Source organism: Eubalaena glacialis, chromosome X, assembly GCF_028564815.1.
Source record: "Eubalaena glacialis isolate mEubGla1 chromosome X, mEubGla1.1.hap2.+ XY, whole genome shotgun sequence".
Lineage (NCBI taxonomy): Eukaryota > Metazoa > Chordata > Mammalia > Artiodactyla > Balaenidae > Eubalaena > Eubalaena glacialis.
In genome coordinates, this window is record NC_083736.1 from 38,896,326 (window position 1) to 38,904,426 (window position 8,101).

General features: G+C 44.1%; 1 pseudogene; it reads right to left on the minus strand.

The window, feature by feature from the left end:
- Positions 1–7,775: 7,775 nt before the first annotated feature.
- LOC133082784 (U6 spliceosomal RNA) lies at positions 7,776–7,876 on the minus strand (annotated as a pseudogene).
- Between the last annotated feature and the right edge of the window lie 225 nt (positions 7,877–8,101).

Sequence of the window (8,101 nt, forward strand, 5' to 3'; positions counted from 1 at the left end):
CTTCTAGGTCCTTGTTAATCGTTTCTTGTTTTTTCTCCATTCTATTTCCAAGATTTTGGATCATCTTTACTATCATTAGTCTGAATTCTTTTTCAGGTAGACTGCCTATTTCCTCTTCATTTCTTAGTTCTGGTGGGTTTCTACCTTGGTCCTTCATCTGCTGTGTGTTTCTCTGTCTTCTCATTTTGCTTAACCCACTGTGTTTGGGGTCTCCTTTTCGCAGGCTGCAGGTTCGTAGTTTCCGCTGTTTTTGGTGTCTTCCCCCAGTGGCTAAGGTTGGTTCAGTGGGTTGTGTAGGCTTCCTGGTGGAGGGAACTAGTGCCTGTGTTCTGGTGGATGAGGCTGGATCTTCTCTTTCTGGTGGGCAGGTCCACGTCTGGTGGTGTGTTTTGGGGTGTCTGTGACCTTATTATGATTTTAGGCAGCCTCTCTGCTAATGGGTGGGGTTGTGTTCCTGTCTTGCTCGTTGTTTGGCATAGGGTGTCCAGCACTGGAGCTTGCTGGTCATTGAGTTGAGCTGGGTGTTGGCGTTGAGATGGAGATCTCTGGGAGATTTTCGGTGTTTGATATTATGTGTAACTGGGAGGTCTCTTGTGGACCAATGTCCTGAACTCGGCTCTCCCACCTCAGAGGCAGAGCCTTGACTCCTGGCTGGAGCACCAAGAGCCTGTCATCCACACGGCTCAGAATAAAAGGGAGAAAAAAGAAGAAAGAAAGAAAGAAGAGGATAAAATAAAATAAAGTTATTAAAATAAAAAATAGTTATTAAAGAAGTTGTTTAAAAAGTAATAAAAAAAAGAAAGAAAGAAGAGAGCAACCAAACCAAAAAACAAATCCACCAGCAATAAGAAGCACTAAAAACTATACTAAAAAAACCCCCCCAAAAAACGGACAGACAGAACCCTAGCACAAATGGTAAAAGCAAAGCTATACAGACAAAATCACACACAGGAGCATACACATGCACACTCACAAAAAAAGAAAAAAGGAAAAAAATATATCTATCGTTGCTCCCAAAAGCCACCTCCCCATTTTGGGATGATTCGTTGTCTATTCAGGTATTCCACAGATGCAGGGTACATCACGTTGATTGTGGAGATTTAATCTGCTGCTCCTGAGGCTGCTGGGAGAGATTTCCGTTTCTCTTCTTTGTTCGCACAGCTCCTGGGGTTCAGCTTTGGATTTGGCCCTGCCTCTTCGTGTGGGTCGCCTGAGGGCGTCTGTTCTTTGCTCAGACAGGATGGGGTTAAAGGAGCAGCTGATTAGGGGGCTCTGGCTCACTCAGGCTGGGGGGAGGGAGGGGCCCGGAGTTCGGGGAGAGCCTGTGGCGGCAGAGGCTGGCGTGACGCTGCACCAGCCTGAGGTGTGCCGTGTGTTCTCCCGGGGAAGTTGTCCCTGGATCACGGGACCCTGGCAGTGGTGGGCTGCACAGGCTCCCGGGAGGGCAGGTGTGGATAGTGACCTGTGCTTGCACAGAGGCTTCTTGGTGGCTGCAGCAGCCGCCTTAGCGTCTCATGTCCGTCTCTGGGGTCCACGTTGATAGCCGCGGCTTGCGCCCGTCTCTGGAGCTCCTTTAAGAGGCGCTGGTAATCCCCTCTCCTCGCGCACCAGGAAACAGAGGCGAGAAAAAATCTCTTGCCTGTTTGGCAGCTCTAGACTTTTTCCCAGGCTCCCTCCCGGCTCACTGTGGCGCACTAGCCCCCTTCAGGCTGTGTTCACGCAGCCAACCCCAGTCCTCTCCCTGCAATCCGACCTCCGAAGCCCGAGCCTCAGCTCCCAGCCCCCGCCCACCCCGGCGGGTGAGCAGAGAAGCCTTTCGGGCTGATGAGTGCTGGTCAGCACCGATCCTGTGTGTGGGAATCTCTCCGCTTTGCCCTCTGCACCCCTGTGGCTGCGCTCTCCTCCGTGGCTCCGAAGCTTCCCCCCTCCGCCACCTGCAGTCTCCGCCCACTAAGGGGCTTCCTGGTGTGTGGAAACCTTTCCTCCTCCACAGCTCCCTCCCACTGGTACAGATCCCGTCCCTATTCTTTGTCTCTGTTTTTTCTTTTTTCTTTTGCCCTACCCAGTTACGTGGGGAGTTTCTTGCCTTTTGGGAGGTCTGAGGTCTTCTGCCAGCGTTCAGTAGGTGTTCTGTAGGAGTTGTTCTACATGTAGATGTATTTCTGATGTATTTGTGGGGAGGAAGGTGATCTCCACATCTTACTCTTACGCCATCTTGAAGCCCCTCTGTCCTCAATTCTTTTCATTCTTTTTTCTTTATTCTGCTCTGCAGTAGTTATTTCCACTCTTTTATCTTCCAGGTCACTTATCCGTTCTTCTGCCTCAGTTATTCTGCTCTTGATTCCTTCTAGAAAATTTTAAATTTCATTTATTGTGTTGTTCATCATTGTTTGTTTGCTCTTTAGTTCTTCTAAGTCCTTGTTAAACTTTTCTTGTATTTTCTCCATTCTCTTTCCGAGATTTTGGATCACCTTTACTATCATTACTCTGAATTTTTTTTCAAGTAGACTGCCTATGTCCTCTTCATTTGTTTGGTCTGGTGTGTTTTCACCTTGCTCCTTCATCTGCTGCATATTTCTCTGTTTTCTCATTTTGTTTAACTTACTATGTTTTGGGTCTTCTTTTTGCAGGCTGCCGGTTCGTAGTTCCCGTTATTTTTGGTGTCTGCACCCTGTGGTTGAGGTTGGTTCAGTGGCTTGTGTAGGCTTCCTGGTGGAGGGGACTGGTGCCTGTGTTCTGGTGGCTGGGGCTGTATCTTGTCCTCCTGGTGGGCAGAGCTGCGTCCGGTGGTGTGTTTTGGAGTGTCTGTGACCTTAGTATGACTTTAGGCAGCCTCTCTGCTAATGGATGGGGTTTTGTTCCTGTCTTGGTAGTTGTTTGGCATGGGGCTTCCAGCACTGGACCTAACTGGGCATTGGGTGGAGCTGGGTCTTAGTGTTGAGACGAAGATCTCTGGGAGAGCTCTTGCTAATTGATATTACGTGGGGCTGGGAGGTTTCTGGTGGTCCAATGTCGTGGACTCAGCCCTCCCACGTTGGAGGCTCAGGCCTGACATCCGGCCGGAGCACCAAGACCTGCCAGCCACACAGCTCAGGAGAAAAGGAAAAAAGATTAAAACAAACAAAACAAAACAAAAAATGTACAGAGAGAACCCTAGGACAGATGGTAAAAGCAAACCTGTACAGAGAAAATCACACAAGGAAGCATACACATACACACTTGCAAAAAGAGGAAAAGGAAAAAATATATATATATAGTAAAAAAAAAAAAAAGGAAGAGAGCAACCAAACCGATAAACAAATCCACCCATGATAGTAAGCTCTAAATACCAAACTAAGATAAACATAAAACCAGAAACAAATTTGACGCAGAAAGCAAACCCCAAGTCTACAGTTGCTCCCGAAGTCCATGGCTTTAATTTTGGGAACATTTGTTGTCGCTTCAGGTATTCTTCAGGTGTAGTGTTTATCAAGTTGATTGTGGGGATTTAATCTGCTGCTCCTGAGGCTGCACAGAGAAATTTCCCTTTTTCTTCTTTGTTTGCACAGCTCCTGGGTTTTAGCTTTGGTTTTTGCCCTGCCTCTGCGTGTAGGCCGCCCTCAGGAATCTGTTCCCCACCCAGACAGGAGGGAGTTAAAGCAGCAGCTGATTAGGGCTGTCTTGCTCACTCAGGCAGTGGGGAGGGAGGGGTACGGTAGTCATGGAATGCATTGCGAGCCTGAGGTGGCAGAGGCTGTGGTGACCTTGCAACAGCCTGAGGCACGCCGTGTTTTCTCCTGGGGAAGTTGTCCCTGGATCATGGGGCCCTGGCAGTGGCGGGCTGCACAGGTTCCTGGGGGTGGTGTGGAGAGTGACCTGCAATTGCACACAGGATTCTTGGTGGCAGCGCCCACAGTGTTAGCAGTTCATGCCGGTCTCTGGGGTCTGAGCTGATAGCCGCAGCTTGTGCCCGTCTCTGGAGCTCGCTTAGGCGGTGCTCTGCCTTCTGTGGACACACTGGGAAGGAATCCCCTCTCCTCACACACCCCGAAACAAAGATCTCTTGCCTCTCTGGCAGGTCCAGACTTTTTCCCGGACTCCCTCATGGCTAGTTGTGGCGCACTAGCCCCCTTCAGGTTGCGTTCACGCAGCCAACCCCAGTCCTCTCCCTGGGATCTGACCTCCGAAGCCTGAGCCTCAGCTCCCAGCCCCCACCTGCCCCGGCGGGTGAGCAGACAAGCGTCTCGGGCTGGTGAGTGCTGGTCGGCACCGATCCTCTGTGTGGGAATCTCTCCGTTGCCCTCTGCACTGCTGTTGCTGCGCTCTGCTCCTTGGCGCCAAAGTTTCCCCCCTCCGCCACCCGCAGTCTCTGCCCGCGAAGGGGCTTCCTAGTGTGTGGAAACCTTTCCTCCTTCACAGTTCCCTCCCACTGGTTCAGGTCCCGTCCCTATTCTTTGTCTCTGTTTTTTCTTTTTTCTTTTGCCCTACCCAGGTATGTGGGGAGTTTCTTGCCTTTTGGGAGGTCTGAGGTCTTCTGCCAGCGTTCAGTAGGTGTTCTGTAGGAGTTGTTCCACATGTAGATGTATTTCTGATGTATTTGTGGGGAGGAAAGTGATCTCCATATCTTACTCCTTAGCCATCTTGAAGGTCTGTCCCTTATAAAGTATCTTGAGGTGGTATTAAGGCAAGGTGAATTTGATACTGGACTACCCATGATACTCTAGTCTTAGGTAAATGAGATTTTTCTTAGAATCTCTTGGTTTCTGGGTTTGTTGCTAAGAATTCTGTTTTGGCGCACTTTATTCAGGCAAATGGATTGCTTCTCTCTTTTCCTGCCATCCCCATGGCCAGGTTCTGGCTAATGCACACTTGATTAGGGGCCATTCACTGGGTGACCCACTTGGGCTGGCTTTTAGCTCTCTCTTCCTCCTTCCTCTTGTGGGTGAAGGGCTGTAGAGTGAGTGGATAATCAGGCTGTCAGGCACTTGACTTTGACGGACTGGTCTACAGAGATCTTCAGAGTTTCTCTAGAGTCTCATCTCAATGTGACATTTACACGTTTTATAAGTAGTAGTGTTTTTTTTTTAAATTGTGAGTGGTGATCCATGAATATGTCATGAAATGGAGTTAGTGGTATTGACCAAGATATTAAAGAGTACAATAAGATAAATAGAATAAAAATATCAGTGTGCATTGTGCATAGTAAGGTTAAGTATTGTTTCATGGAGCTTCATTTGTAGGTAAACCTGTACGTCCTGGGTTATGATGTAGAATGTATTTTTTACTCCAACTTGTGGTTAAAAAGAAAGTTTGAGAAAGACTGCCCTAGAGTGTAGGGGCTGAGAATGTAGCCTCTGCAGTTAGAAGGCTTATAGAGAAGAATCTCAGCTCCATAATTATCAGATGCCTGACAGTGGGCAAGTTTTATAACCTCTTCGGGCCTCAGACTCCTCATCTGTAAAGTAGTGATAAAGATAGATCCTGACTCAAAGGGTCATGTTTGTTGAGAGGATTGAAGCCCTGACTACAATGACTGACACACAGTAAGTAGCAATTGTTATGATTATCTATGAAAGTTGGTTGTTAATTTGTTGTGAGTGTGTGTGGCAGGAGAGTGTAATTAAAATGAGTCATATGAGCCTGTTTCCAGTGTAGTAAATGGCTACAGACTGGTTGAGTCCTTCTTAAGCCCCCGGATTCACTATTGGTCTTCTATGTGGAATGACATCTGATACCTTATTTTGAAACACTTGTTTGAAAATCAAGACTCCCTCAATGGGAAATACTTATTAAGATCTTTAGAAGAGCATAAATTGTACTTTGATTTCTATTTCCCTTTCCCAAAAGAATAAGATTAAGAGTAATAGATGCAGCGATTGGGTAGGGAAACCTCCTGGTATGGGAAGCATAGGGCTGTGCCCCTCTTGCTCCCTGTTAGGTCTCTCTATTTGTTGAAATCAGCCTTCTGCTGCTAGGAATTAATTTCTTCAGGCTGTGCTTCTAGTAAACTCATTCACACTAAGCTGTTCTGGGGGTGCTTAACATGCTTATTTGTAATTTATTTAGGGATAGCCTTTCCTGGTGATGGTTGTGTTTATTTTTTTAAACAGATTTATAAAAGCATAATTTACATACCCTGAGTTCACTCCTTTTAAGTGTACAATTCAGTGATTCTTGAATGAAAAATTCAATGATTGTTGAATTTATAGAGTTGACTAAACATCACCACAATCCAGTTTTGGAACATTTCCATCACCTCCAAAAGATCTCTCATGCCCATTTGTAACCCTTCCACCCCCAGCCCCAGGCAACCATTAATCTGCTTTCTGTATTTATAGATTTGCCTTTTCTGGACATTTCATCAGAATGAAATCATACAGTGTATGGTCTTTTCGGTCTGGCTTCTTTCACTCAGCATAATGTTTTTTGAAATTCAGCCACGTTGTAGCATGTATAAGAACTTCATCGCTTTTTATTGCCTGATAGGGTTCTACTGTATGGATGTACATTTGTTTCTCCATTGCCAGTTGATGGATATTTGATTGTTTCCACCTTTTGCCCATTATGAATAATGGTGCTATGAACATGTATGTACAAGTCATTGTATGGATGTATGTTTTTATTTCTCTTTCATAAATAACCAGCAGTGGAATTGATGAGTCATATGCTAAAGGAAGAGTCTAGTTTCTGTATATCCTTGCCAACACTTATTACTGTCTGTCTTTTTTGATGATAGCCATTCTAGTGGGTGTGAAATGATAGCTCATTGTAGTTATAATTTGAATTTCACTAATGAATAATGATGTTGAGCATCTTTGTACATATTTATTATTTATAGGTTTCTTTGCTGAAATGTCTATTCAAATCTTTTGCCAAAAATTTAACTGGGCTGTTTGTCTTTTTACTGTTGTGTTGTAAGAGTTCTATACATACTCTGGATACAAATCCTTTATCAGATATATAATTTACAAATATTTCCTCTCAGTTTGTGGCTTGTCTTTTAATTTTCTTAAAAGTGCCTTTTGAAGAGCAAAGTTTTAGATTTTTATACAGTGCAATTTACCATTTTTCTTTCATTGATTGTAGTTTGATGTTGTATCTAAGAACTCTTTGCCTAGATCGAGGTCATAAAGTTTTTCTCCTGTATTTTCTTCTGAAAGTTTTATACTTTTAGCTCTTCAGTTTAGGTCTATGATGCACTATGAGTTAATTTTTGTGGATAGTGTGAGGAAAGCATCTAAATTCATCTTTTTTCATGTGGATATCCAGTTGTCCCAGTGCCTTTTGTTGAAAAGATTTTTGTTTCTCTATAAAATTGCATTGACACATGCAGGTCTAAGAAATAATACAGAGTGGTCCGTGGTACACTTTGGCTAGTTTTCTGCAATGGTAACATTTTGCAAAACTACAGTATAATATTATAACCTGGGTATTGACATTGATATGATCCATAGCTCTTATTCAGATTTTCCTAGTTTTATTTATACTCATTTGTGTGTGTTGGGAGTGGAGTGGGGGACCATAACTTTATTAAGTCCTATACAGTTTTGTCACCTGTGTAGGTTGGTGTATCCACCACCACAGTCAAGGAACTGAACAGTTCCAACACCACAAGGATCACTCCTGTTGCCCTTTTATAACCACTCCCACTTCCCTGCCACCACCACCCTTGCCCCTCCCTGACCCTTGGCAAACACTAATCTGACCTCTGTTTCTAAAATTTCATCATTTCAAAAATGTTATATAAAGGGAACCATGTGTTATGTAACAATTTGGGATTGGCTGTTTTCACTCAAAAAAATATGGAGCACTTTAAATTTGCATATCATCCTTGCAAAGGGGCCATGCTAATCTTTTTCATCTCATTGCCATTTTCATGCATGTGATGCCAAAGTGCATATAATCATTTATTTTTTAATGTAGGTATTGATGTATTTGTATCATATCTCTAGATTTTTATTTATTTTCTATGTATCATGTCTTTTTGTTCCTGTATTCCTCCTTTATTACCTTTTTTTGTATTAAATAATTTTTTTCTAGTGTCCCCTTTAAATTCCTTTGTTTTTAATTATATTTTTTGGAATGATTTTCTTAGTGCTTCTTCTGGAGGAATTATAATATG